Below are 14120 nucleotides of genomic sequence, written 5' to 3' on the forward strand. Positions count from 1 at the left end.
GCAAAGAAAGAACAAAAATCCTAATACTATCATCTTCTTCATCAACTTCAAAAATGTCAATAAAAGACTCAAAATTCAGTACATGTCTCTCAGCAGTGATGTTGTTGCATTCACCATCAAATATTGGTAGATATAGATCATGATTTTTAGGGAAATTATGGGATATAGGAGGTAAAATCAAAGGCTTGTATCGATCTAGAATTTTACATGGTATAGGGGTATGTAAAGAAGGTATAGAATCAGTCTTGGTCTCTTGAGGCTCATCAGTTTGAAGACATTCATCACAAGATTCAGAAGAAGGGTCTTGATCAAGATGAAAGGCGTGCGAATATTTGGTATTTGCAATCTTCAAAGGGAAAAAATCAAATGAAAGCCGAGGATCTTTTCTCAAATACAATATACTTTGCAAAGCCTTCTTGAAATTCTCAGGAAAAGAGAAGAAATAACTTATAACAAAGAACATAATGTCTTGGATGAAATTCCGACTTGAATACCTGAGCTTTCCATATTGTCCTTCCATGTTTCTGTTGGTCAGGTTCATCCTCTAGTGGAGTCCTTGGATCTGATCTCAAAACTAATTTAGAATCACCAGGTGAATGATTTCAGCCTTGCTGTGTCTGATCGTTGTTCACCATCAACAATCAGATCCGAACTTGATTACATTTTGTTGAGGAAACCAGATGTTCATTTCATAAACTAAACCGGAGATTGACATAAGCAACGTTCATCTACTATGCACTTGCAGAGCAAGAGAAGTTTTAAAGGCTACCTGGCTAACTTCAGGCTCCGTCTATAGTTTCTAAAGCAACCAACAAACTTTTCTCCCTATTGGAGTTGCTAATATTTTATGGCCTAAATCTACCTCAGGCTGAGAAAGGCAGGTCTAGGGTAACATCAAACCATGCTTAACCTGGTAGCTAGCCCTACCAAGTTGGGAGAGGGCTCTCTCCTTGTCAATCTCAAGAAAACACAGTAAATGAGGCTTGAGATGACTGATGTAAAGACTAATTTTAGGCTAGGTATATGCTCATAGGAGTTTGATTGAGTTTTATGTTGGTTTGCTGGATCAGATGTGAAAGGTAGTTTTGGGTCCGGGGAATGAGCTCAGTTTTGCAGAGGTTTCTATGGGGCGAGGTAGGAAAGTGCTTTAGTACTTTGAATTAAGTGAAATGGAGAGTCTTAAGACTGGTGAGGAGTTGGAGAGGGCATGAAAGTATCACGAGTCCTCTTCAAATAGTAGAAAACATGTAAAGCTAAACAAACCCTAAGGTAGAGCACTACAACATCAATGATTTCCACCTTTATACTTGATTCATTTAGTTAAGTTGAAAAGAGAGAGATAATGGCACACATAAACACATGATAACTTGAATCATAGAAGGAAAAGCAATCAATACTAAGTCACCTTGCCACAAGAATCCCACAAAATGTTGCAAACCTTGGTCTATTTCCTTGCCAAACTGCAGAGATGATGTACAATAATGTTCAAACTATTCACAAGAGTCCAACCTTGACAAATGACTGAAAAAACACATGATATAGACCTCCAAACCACCTGTGCTATCCATCAGGGGTCGAATCCATGAGAAGAGGGGTGGTTTCAACCATATCTAAACTAGGAACACAAAAATAGGCAGTGGAACAGCTTGCCTCTAGAACCTAGGAAACTGATTCATTCAACTCTAAACCACCTACAACTGATGTATCTACCTTATCAAGTCAATTTTTTATCATTTTTACATCATGTTACACAAAAATATCGTCACCATGATTATTTGCAGTCAGTATGGGTTTATCATCACTTGTACTGTCCTCCTAAGCAAGTCTCAGACCTCAGCTCTTCAAGTCAAGCTTTGAAAATGAGAGAAAGACATTGAAAATCAACAAAGCTCTGGTTCCGCACTTTCTCTCACCGTTTCCTGCGGTCTCGCACCTCCTGTTTACAAAAACTGCGGACCTGCCCGCTCTGTCCCTAAAGGAGTGGGTGCGGACCCCTGTGAAAGTCAAAAAGGCGCAAGTTTATTCTAAAAAACTCACTTTGGGTTAATTCTAGATGATTCTAGAAGGAATTTTAACGTGGATTGGTCGCTCTTAGGTGGTTCATGCATCCCACAAGAGAAGTAGCTAATCCCTTGATGAGAGGAGCTATCCCTTTGAAGGAGGGCTTTGTCCCTTTGAAGGAGGACCTAGTAACTTCCCTCCATTGCACTATAAATTAAGGCATTGGCTTAGTTGCTAGAGAGGTTAGAAGCTGAACATTTTTTAGGGTAAATGCTGGTGGAATTGAGACTTCCTAGTTAAGCTTGAGAGGAGAGATCACATACCTTTTTGGCTTCATTGGGAAGAGAGTGAAACTTGTCAAAGTAGAGGAGACTTCTTGTTGGACCCTGGGAGGAGCTTGTACAGCATCAAGGCACAGGTTGTAAAGTTCTTCTTTGATTTGAATTAATACAATTAGATTCATTTTTCTCAACAAATTGTCTTATGTCATGTGTTTCATGAATTCCTTGATCTTCATGTTAAATATGTTTTATGATATTGACTTTTCAGGTGCTATTTAATTTGTTTGCTTGTTTGTGTTTGCAGATTCGCAACAAGGGAGCTCACTTGGATCAAAGGAGCGAGGCTTCCACAAACTTGCATTGGACCCAAGGTAGGCCTAAAACACTTGTTTGCCTTTGTTTATAAATGCATATTTAGAGAAAGATAGTTTTTGATTGGCTTGCTTGTCACTAGGTCTCTTTAGATTCTAGGAAGGTCTATCTTGTCCGCAAGATCGACTCATTCTGTGTGACAAAATGGCGACCATACTGGGGACTTGATTTTTTCCTTGTTTTTACTTTGACCTGAGAAACTGTGTTTTTGTTTCTGTTTTTGGCTTGTTGTGTGTGGAATTGGGTAGAATTAGTAGATCCAGGGTTATTTTTTGTTTTTCATAACTTTGGGAGAGGACCGCACCCTAGGCTTTTGACACAGTGCGTACCTATCCACACTTTTGCTTTTAGCACAGAGCGGTACCGCACCTGTGTTAACTGTGGGCCTGTGGACCCTGTCAAAATTTTGGAAAACCTAATATTTCCTCTATTAGTCAGCTTAGCTTTGTTTAGAAGTTATTATCCCTTGCCCAGACCTGCATATAACCTGTCAGAAGCTTTCCTTAGGTTGATTTCATTAGTGTTAGGGTTTTAGGTGAAACTCCTAGAAGTTTTGCTTGTTGGGTTTGGTTTTCATTTTGGTCTTGTAGTAGCTCTGAGCTTAGAAGTTGTAGGAACCTCAGATCACCTTGGTTTTTACCAGCCTTCTTATGAGTCTGACCATTTGTGAAATCTACCTTTGTTGAGGAATCCGCCTTGTGTTTTCTCTTTACAAAACTTCGAAAAGCTTGTGTTTAAAAGTTTGGATTTCATTTTTAAAAAAGAAAACAAAATTGGTTGTTTTTTGACTGATTTGTGATTCTGCATAAATTGGTCCTTAGTTTACATCTAGCTAAGTAAAACATCCTTAAAAAAGACATCTTGTAAGCTTTGACTTCAAATAGGTTTTTATAATTTATAGATCTCAAAGTTAGTCGTTTCCATAGTTTTGAGTGTTTTATAAAATATAAAAAATCTCTTTTGGAAAAAGTTTGTTTTTGTAGTGGTTGAGTGTTTTGAAAGAAAAGGGAAACTTTTGTGAAAATAACTAGTTGTCTTATTTTGAGTGCATTGGGAAGAACAAAAGCTCTTCTTTTAATTTGTTTGTTAAGAAAGATTTGTGTTTACAAGTATTTGCATTCTCAAACTCTTTCCTAGCTAGAAGTTCATTGAAGGGAAAAGATTGTTTAATCATCTTAAGTGCATTTTTAGTGATTTTGAGTCAAGTCTTCATACCACGAGTTTCATCTCCGCACCTCTTGACTTAAACAAAAACCAATAAAAATAACGCTTAAAGTAAAATTCATCTAGTAATATTTTTATTTCTAGGGCTCTGATACACCAACATATCTTAGGCTAGTGTCTTGGAGTAGGAGAGTAATTAACTCTCCAAGACAGTAAAACAAATAAGTAGCTGTATCTTGCGGTAGGAGAGAAATACAATTGTTGCACTTATGCTCTGGGAAAGCTCCTCTTAAAGGAGAAGCACGAGATCGTGTCTGAACCAGTGTGGGAATCAATCCTTCCTCATTGGGAACAATGCCAGATATTCACGTATTAAAAACAATAAACCTCGGATTAACCATTGTCGAGGAGCCTGGGGTCACTTGTTGGTAAACCTTGGATTATGTCAAGGAGCCTTCAAGGGGATTGAGCTTGCTACTCTGCCCTTGCGTGCGTATCGGATCGTAGACTGTTCCCCCAGGTATATTTGTTTCGGTTGGTAACCTTAGTGACCATATTCTTTAGGATTCTTCCTAAGGTGATAGTGGTGGGAAGATCCCACTGTACCTAGAGCAGACATCGGCTAGACTCACTTGGATTTTCTGGGGGGTTCTCTTCACTAGAGAAGGTTAAGTGGAGGAACTTGTGCTAGTCTATTCATTAAGCAGGTTGCCAGGGTAACTGTTCTAACCGCCATTTCTGTATTGAACTCTGCGACGTTGGGCTTCATCACCAACTAGTGTTTTCAGTACGGAAAGTTATTGTTTGTGTGTGTTTGATCTCCTAGATTCTTTAGGCATGTGATTCAAATTTGTTTGGTTCTTTGGAGGCTTTAGGTGGTTTTCATTGAGATTTTATTTTGTTTGCGTGTGAAGTAGTTGAAATTTTTTAATCGTGGCTGAATTACTGAGGAAGTCCTGTAGACTTCGGGGCCAACCTCCTAAGTTTTCACCGAGCCAGCCTGAAGGGTTAAGAGCCCTCGTAACTCCTAGAGATAGTAGAGTTGGGTCACCTGAAGAAGGAGAGTCTTCTTTGGTGGTACATCCTGATTTTCAAGCTTTAGTAGCAGATTATAATCCACAATCAGTGTCTGTTTCCGAAGTTACTGGTAGCTTTTTGTCTACTAGTGATATAGGTTAGGAACATGAAATATCCGAACCTGAAAGTGAATTTGCTGCTACTCCAACATCGGGGTTTGCTTCTCCAGCTTCTAGTGGTCCTGGTTCACCTAGGGTAGAAAGAATAATTACCCAAAATCTTCCTTCTGGACTTATAACTATCGAAGAACTTACTACTCCGGAAGAAGAAGTAGGCATCCCTATCCCTAAAAATCAACCTGCTATTGAACTAAGGGAGCGTGAATCAATTTTTTACAGTCCACCTAGGAGCAGTGCTTGGTATCTTTCTTTGACTAATTTTTTAGAAAACCCAGGGTTAAGTTTTTCACCACCTCGTGTTCCTTATCACCCAACACCTAGAGGTTACTATCCTCTGTTAAATATATCAAGACAGTTGTCCATGTTTACTCAATTGCCAGAATCCTTTTTGTACGGCGGTCCTTCTGTTCCCTCTAGGTATCAGTCACTTTCTGGTACTTTTTCGGGAGCATCTCCTCAACCCATTGAACAAGGGTTATTAACTGGAAGCAATGGTACTAAGCCGTTGAGTGTAGAAGATATTCTCATGATGTCAGGTACTATTCCTAATCCTCAACCTCAAGGTGGTCAGTTACCGCCTAGGGGGCAGCCTCAAAATCCTCAATTATCGCTTGGGGGGCAACCTCAAGGTACCCAATTTGCGCCTGGGGGGCAACCTCAAGGAAAATACATACCTATGGGACAGTACATTCCTCAAGGCCAACCCCAGACTCAATATGTACCCCAAGGTCAACCCCAGTATCAATACGTACCTCAAGGTCAACCTCAGTATCAGTACGTGCCTCAAGGGTATCAACCCCAAGGTCAGTACTCGAACCAAGATTTCCAACCACCCTCCGGTCAATCATATGTTCAAGGAACAGGAAATGTACCTTTGAATTATCAATCATATCCTCAACCTGGTTATGGTCCTCAATATTCTCAACCTGTTATGGGTCCGTACCCCGGAATGAATTTAGTGTGGGATCCATCGCAAACTCAACAGGTCTTGCAACCGAATGTACAGTTGTCATCTCAAACTGGACAACCCTTAGTTTCTAGTACCCCAGCAACCTGTCCAATCTACTATTCAAACTTCTGTACCTTCGGTAGTTTCTCAGCCTAGGCCTAGTACGCCTCGTACTCTACCTCAAACGACTGGTGCAACTGTCGTAACATCTGTTCAATCTACCCCACCTACTTCTGGAGTATCGACAGCTCCGGTTTCTATTGTTCCTGTATCTACTCCTCAGACATCTTTACCTCCGTCTGGATCCAGAATTCAAACTTCGGTTCAAATGACTGTAGGACAACCTGGTTCAAGTACGGTTGTCACAAGTCAACCACAATTTACTTATCAACCGTACCAGGGATAGTACCAATTTGGTCTTGTTGTGCAGCAACCAGTCTATCAGTATCAACCGTACCCTGGGTACACATATCAACAACCTCAACAACCCCAGTACGGTCCGGTTAATCCTGGTTTTCCGAGAGGATACAATATCCCAAATGCAATTCCTATTCCTAGTTATCCTGGATATCCTCCTCCTGGGGCTGGTCTCATGACCCAGAGTTTTAGGGACCCTAATCGTCAGTTACCGTTTATCGCAACTTTGGACTTGCCTGACTTGTCGCGCCTAACGAACGATCCCATTAATTATCTTCCGTTTTGGCCGCCAATGCTGAATAAGTTGCCTAGTGATATTCCTAAGTTTGAAGGCAAATCAGGAGAGGACCCGTCGAACCATGTGATGACTTATCACCTCTGGTGTGCATCTAACTCCATTTCAGATGATTCAATCCGTCTAAGGCTTTTCCAGCACACTCTAATTGGTCTCACGACCAAGTGGTACATTGAGTTACCGCTAGGCACTTTTTATAACTTTAGTCAGTTAGCTACCTCGTTTTTAACTCATTTTCAGTTGCCAGTCAGATATGACAATGGCACGGAATTACTAACTTCATTAAAGCAATTGACGTCCACTTACATTTCAGATCACATTCATGAATGGAGACGTCGATGGCGTTTAAAGAAGGTTTTTATTCCAGATCAGATCTTGGCTGAATGGTTTGTAAAATATTTGTTGCCAAAGATCACTGAAGATGTAGCTAAGGCCGGAGTCGTCATTGAGGAGCAAGTAATTGCTCAAGCACAATACCTTCACTTGGTCTATACTCAGTTAGGTACATTACACGAGAAAATCCCCGATCTTCCCAAGCAAAATCAAATCGCTGCAGCTCCTTTAGGGTCTCATGCCGCTAATGGTATGATTGGTACGGTTAACTATAAAAGTAAGAAGAAGTCTTCCAAGAATTCTTCTCCTATCATAACCTTGCCTAATTCCCCGACAGGAGATTCTTCTGCAGAGATTTCCGCCGATATTCACGTTGTAGAGTCATCTACAGCCAAATCAAAATCCGGTGGCAAGAAGAAAGGGAAGAAGAAGAATAAAACGGACAAAAATTCAAAAGAGAAACCTGAAAAATCGGAATCCAATGATGAAAAACGCAAACCTCGTTATCCTTGTCTCATTTGTGATGAAGAACATTTTACAAGAGACTGCCCTCATGATGCAGAGGTTGCGAAGATTGTCAAAGGTTCCCAAATGCTTGCTGTTTTGAAGGATCCTTTTCCAAGTCAAGACAGTAAGATGATAGGTTCTTCCTCGAGTGCCAATGAAGAACCCATACTGGTGATGTCCCATGTTAGCATTGCGACTCGATTGCATGATTATGGTAGTAAAAGTCCTGTTGATGGTAAAGAAGTAGAATCTTCTCATTCTAACCCATCAACCTCAGCTCCTGGTTCTGATCCACTACAGATCGAGAAACCTAATCCAGACTTGGTAATCAAACCACCCGCCAAGGGTATACTTCGAAAGTCAGCTTTCAATCCACATGTGAGAGCGGATTAGAACTATAACATTGTTGAGGATTTAGCTATTTCACCCTCAGCAATGTCGGCTTTGGAAGTGCTGCAATCATGTCCAGCACAACGTAAATTACTTTTGTCAGCTATAGGAGCTGTTGACGTTCAGGACTCGAACCTAATAATTTTCGATCTAGAAAATAGTACACTGCGCTTACCTCATCAAATGGCTTTCCAGATTCCAGTGATAGTAAAAAACAGGCCTATTCATAGGACTGTGACTGATGAGGGAGCCTCAACTTGTATTATGTCGATACAGTGTTGGAGATCGCTTGGTTCTCCTTCACTAAATCAATCCCCAACAATTCTAAAGGCCTTTGATGGCCGTGGGTTTCATCCTTTTGGCATTCTACAGGATTTACCTATAGGGGTTGAAGGAAAAATTGTTAATCTAGATGTGGAGGTGGTTGATGCCCCTCTAGATTACAACCTTCTCTTGGGTTAGTTGGTCTTACGCTATGGCAGTTGTCGTTTCATTGGTCTTTCTGGTTATAAAGTTTCCTCACAATGGAAAGATCGTAACAATAGACTACTTGGCTTACTTTTCATCTGACCCAGCCTCTTCTGAAAGTATTCAACATGTCGGTAAAACGACTATCCCGTATAAGGATGTTGGAGTAGGACTAGTTAAAGATTCTGGTTTACTGGGAACTTTTCCTTTTCCTCCGATCAACGCATCGTCTTCATTTGCAACCATTCATATGATTTCGTCAGACACCATTGTTTATGATGATCCTTGGATCGTTCCTTCTGAATCTGAGATAGACTCATTTGGTGATGTTATGCCTTTGAGTCCATATGAAATTGCGTATGAGGTCGTGCAATCGTTTACCGACCCATCTTCAACCAAAATTGACTTAATGAATGTGGTCCGTGAGGAATCACTTTTCACATCAAGCTCGGATTCAATCACGTTTTCTGAACTTGTTCACTCTGATGAGCAAATTCGTGAAATCCTATGTGTAGATGATTTACCATGGGAAGATCTCCATCACAGATCTTCGTTCTTACCCGAGAATGATCGTTTTGAAAATGATTTTTCATCAATTTTTACGACTGAATATGTCAAGGAACCTCAGAATCCAATGAAAAATCCTGATTCGGAGTTAAATTTGGGAAACATCTCTCGAACTATTCCTATTGACATTTCGGTTAAGCCTAGAATTGTTGAGAACATTCATATAGGTGCCTCATGTACAGAAGACGAAATTCAAATATATAAGGCCCTATTTCAAGAATTCCGCGACATGTTTTCCTGGTCCTATGAGGAAATGCCAGGAATTGATCCCGCGATTGTTGTTCATGAAATCAAGACTTACCCGGATGCTAAACCCGTCCGGCAACGTTTGCGTCAGATTCACCCGAGAAAAGCTGCTGCTATTAAAGCAGAAGTTGAAAAATTACTCAAAGCAGGTTTCATTTATCCGATCCCGTTAACGGATTGGGTATCGAATATTGTTCTGGTTAACAAAAAGCAAGGGACAATAAGAATATGTATCGATTATAGGGACATTAATCGAGCCTGTCCAAAGGACAATTACCCAACTCCCTATATCGATCAAATCATTGATGATTGTGTCGGCAGCGAAATATTCTCCTTCATGGATGGTTTTTCCGGATACAATCAAATCAATATTCTACCTGCCGATCAACCAAAAACGGCTTTCATTTGTCCATGGGGGACATTTTCTTATTGCAAATTACCTTTTGGGCTGAAGAATGCCAGAGAAAATTTTCAAAGGGCCATGTCTTATGCGTTTCATGACATCAAGCACATTGTGCAACCCTATCTCGATGATTTTCCTGCTCATTCATTACATTGAGCTGATCATCTCATCCCTTTACGAGCAATCTTTATGAGGTGTAGGCATTATCGGATTCGGTTGAATCCACACAAGTGTGTTTTCTGTATAGAAACGGGTGGATTGCTAGGGTTTGTTGTTTTGAAAGCCGGCATTCGCATCGATCCCTCGAAGGTCGAAGCTATTGTCAAATTGCCTCCTCCTTCGAGTCTTCTCCAACTCCAAAGTTTGCAAGGGAAAGCAAACTTCTTACGACAATTCATTCCTAACTACACCGAGGTTACAAATGGTTTTACCCAGTTGTTGAAATAGACTACTCCATTCTATTGGGATGAGATAGCTCAGAAATCTTTTGATGCACTAAAACACGTGTTGACCCATGCACCATTATTGCATCCTCCCAACTACAACCAGGACTACTTCTTGTATCTCGCCACCTCGCATTCCACCATTGGAATGGTCTTAGTTCAGGAAGATGAATTCGGTATTGAACATGTGATATATTACCTTAGTCAAACTTTAAATCCAACCAAGCTAAAATACTCACATGTGGAGAAATTGGCATTGGCAGCTGCTCAATCTGTCCAACGTTTTCGTCACTACATTTTACTACGTAAAACTACAGTAATTTCTTATTGCAACCCTATGATCTACATTTTGACCAAGCAATTGCTAGGGGACAAATACTTTAAATGGATTGTTATCCTGCAAGAGTTCGACTTGGAGTTTGAAAAATCTAAGTCTAAGAAATCTTTAGTTTTTGCGGAGTTAATGTGTGACTTCCCGTGTGCTGACACGGAAACTGTGGCAGAGGAGCCCATTGCGGACGAATCCTTGTTTCTAATCAGCACTTTAGATCCATGGTATGGGGATATCATCGTTTATCTCCAAACCCAATCCTTTCGGCCAGAAATTTCAAGGTCAAAACGTCGGAAAATACAATTCCAGTCCCAACAATTCAGGATTATTGGAGATACTCTTTATCGTCGTGGGGCGGACTCTGTTTTTCGACGTTGTTTAACTCACGAGGAAGCTGAAAGGGTTCTAAATGACTTTCACTCTGGAGCATGTGGCGGTCATAAGTCTGGGTATGCCACAACCCAAAAGATATTGTGCACTGGCTACTTCTGGCTGTCTTTGTTTAAAGATTGTATTAACGCGGTCCGAAAATGCCACAACTGCCAAATTTTTGATCGAAAGATGCACGCTCCACCTGCTCCTCTCCACCCTATAATTTCCGTTGGTCCTTTTGCCAAATGGGGTATCGATTTTATTACATGTAACCCTCACTCGGCCGGGGGGCATGCGTATATCATCCTTGCGGTAGATTATTTTACCAAGTGGGCCGAGGCGATGCCTACATTTGAGGCAGACAGCAAGGCAGCTGCAATTTTTGTGTTCAATCATATAATTGCTAGGTTTGGTGTCCCACAAGCGATTATCACTGATCATGGGCGTCATTTTCGAAACGTTATGATGATCGAACTTACAGGCCAGCTTGTTTTGCGTCACGATAGTTCAACTCCTTATTATCCACAAGCTAATGGTCTGGTTGAATCCATCAACAAATTTTTAGTCATCATGATCCGACGAATCATTGGGATTCATCGGTCGAATTGGAATAACATGCTATTTTCAGCGCTTTGGGCATATCGAACCTCAGTAAAAACATCAACAGGGTTCACTCCTTTCCAACTAGTTTATGGTCTGGAAGCTGTGTTACCCATTGAATGTGAAATCCCATCATTTCAAATGGCCATCGAGTTACTTCCAGCTACTTCCGAAGAGAAAAAACATTTTTTATACTTGGCCCAATTAGATGAGAATTGACGTGATGTTGCATTGGCGATCGAAACTCACGCAAAACGTATGAAAGCTCAGTATGATCGAAATGTGACCCCTCGAAATTTTTCGAAAGGAGATCTAGTCTTAGTGTACGATCAAGCTAATGATAAATTAGGCACTGGAAAATTCGTTCCTATGTGGCATGGTCCCTATGTTGTCAAGCGAAAGCTAGCAAAAGGGGCCTATGAATTGGTAGACTTTGACGGGGACTCTTTAGGTAAACCCAGAAATGGTCTTTACCTGAAGAGGTATTATGCTTAATGAATGGGTATGGAGATTTTTAGTTAGGATAGTTTTTCTTTCTAGCTGGTGTGTTTTAGTTTAAAAAGTGTGCTTAGCTTAGAGAGTGTTTTTCGTCATCATTCCCGCTTATCTTGGTTTTACTCTTGGTTTGCAGATGTCGATGCCTCTCCAAACATACATTGGTTTCGTTGATAGTGCTTGTCGTAATACACGGAACATTTCTTCCGTAGCTTGGATTATCTATTCGCCCTCTGACGAGTTGGTATATATGCATGGGGTAAGCCTCGGTCAAACAACGAACAACGTTGCTGAGTATAGTGCAGTGATTGAGTTATTATCTGAATCTATTTCATTTGGGATTCAGAGTTTGATAGTGAGGTTAGATTCTGAACTCGTTGTATTACAGCTTAATAGAGTGTATGCCATTAGAAATCCAGTGTATTGAGATTATTTTTGAGAGTGCGTCTCTTGGAACGTGAATTTGATTATATTGAATATCAGCATATTCCAAGATCTTTAAATACATTAGCAGATGCAATTGCTTCTCGAATGTTAAGTAGACATTTCAATAATAATACATGTAAATTTAAAACCATTCCATAACATGATTTACAAGATAAGCTGGTAATAGTGATATATATATAGGAGTGTGTCAAAAAATACATCGTCCTCGATCATAGGTTGAAAAACACCTTATGATTGGCAAAAATGATAAGTACAAAAAGCAAAAATGTCATATGTGCCTACAATAAGCGATCATCCTATCACTGGTGATGATCTTGATAAGAAATCACTACACGAGCCACCTTGCAAAGGAACCTCCTAAAAGGTCCTGGGACCCCAATCACATAGCGCTGAAGTCGACGAGGAATGTCATCTATGCTGGTCTTCGGAATATCTCCTATCAAGCGCTCTAGATGACTCTCCAACTCGGCCAAAGTCTCTACTGATTCATCCTGTGGGGCTAGCACGGCTGCAACTGGTTGTTTTCTCTCGTAAGGCTGGAGAGCGGCTGGTCGCTGTAGACCCACATCTGCATTTGAAACTTTTACTATCAGTTTTGGGACGATATAAAAATAAAAAAATTAAAATAGGAAAATGTTGAAAATGATTTTACCTGAGTCATCCCATTGCTCTCCTGGTGGAAGAGCCATGTCTGGGTCACCACGAAAATCTACCCTAGCGTAAGGGAAGTCCTGAATAGAAAAAACCTGGTTTTCCAACCATTGGAAATACTCAGGTTTGAATCGAACAACCTCTGTCCCCTCGTCCGAATGACGGGCCATAACTGCAACCCATCGCATCAATTTGGGCTCTCGAGGAAGCCCAGCTCCAACAGTAAGGTGTTGCGGGATCAACATTAGAACCCTCTCCAGACCAAAGCTCACAACCAAAGCCCCATAACCAAAGGTCTTCAGTTGTTCGTTCTTGGCTCTGGTCAGTTGGCCTTTTACATTGGCCAACACAGCATCGCACCAGTTGAAGATGGTAACTTGAAAGCAGTCAACTGTCATCCGCATCTTGGATCCAGTGGCAATATGTAATGCGGCACTCCCGCAAAGTCTGGTGACAGTAAATGCGATCACCATGAGTTCAGGACAGGATATGGTTTTAATATCTATCCCTTTGTCTCTAGCCTGGCTGTTGCAAAACTCTAGCCGGAGGCTATCGACAGACTGGCCACTTGGCCTAGTCCCGAATAGAGTCAAGTCTTCACCTCTTTTAAGCAAACCGGTCAAGAAGTATATGTATGCCGGCTCGATTTCGAGCTGGTGGCCACCAATGAAGAAGCACTGGTCCTGTATGCTCCAACTGTCAACCAACCACTGTAAGAAATCCACCTGGGCCCTCATGCCAGGTATGGCCCAGAAGTTGTACAAGCCGCATGCCTTCAATGCATCAATCGAAGGTTGGTGATTCAACGCGGCAAGATCCACGTCCTCATGCTCTCGTTTACACCAATCTAGCATGATGTACTCTCTACATCCAATAAAAAGACAAATTAGAATGCTAGAAATTAATTTGTTTGGGTCAAATTTGAGAATTTTTGGGTTAAAAACCCTTTCTGCGGGGACCGCACCCTCTATGTTAGAGACAGTGCGTGGGTCCGCACCTTGCCTACATGGAAGGTGCGGACCCCTGACTTTTTCCCCATTGAGAAAAAGTCGGGGTCCGCGGGCTGCCAGTGTTACGCCTGCGGACCCCTGCGCGCAGGTTTTTAGCCTAAAAACCCTCCAAAAAATGAAATAAAATCCTAAAAAAAAAAATGAAACGGTTAAAAATGAAGAGTAGGATGATGTGGATTACT

This window comes from Pinus tabuliformis, chromosome 3_2 (assembly GCF_031772625.1).
Source record: "Pinus tabuliformis cultivar Carrire ecotype Pingquan chromosome 3_2, CPIR1, whole genome shotgun sequence".
Classification (NCBI taxonomy): Eukaryota; Viridiplantae; Streptophyta; class Pinopsida; order Pinales; family Pinaceae; genus Pinus; species Pinus tabuliformis.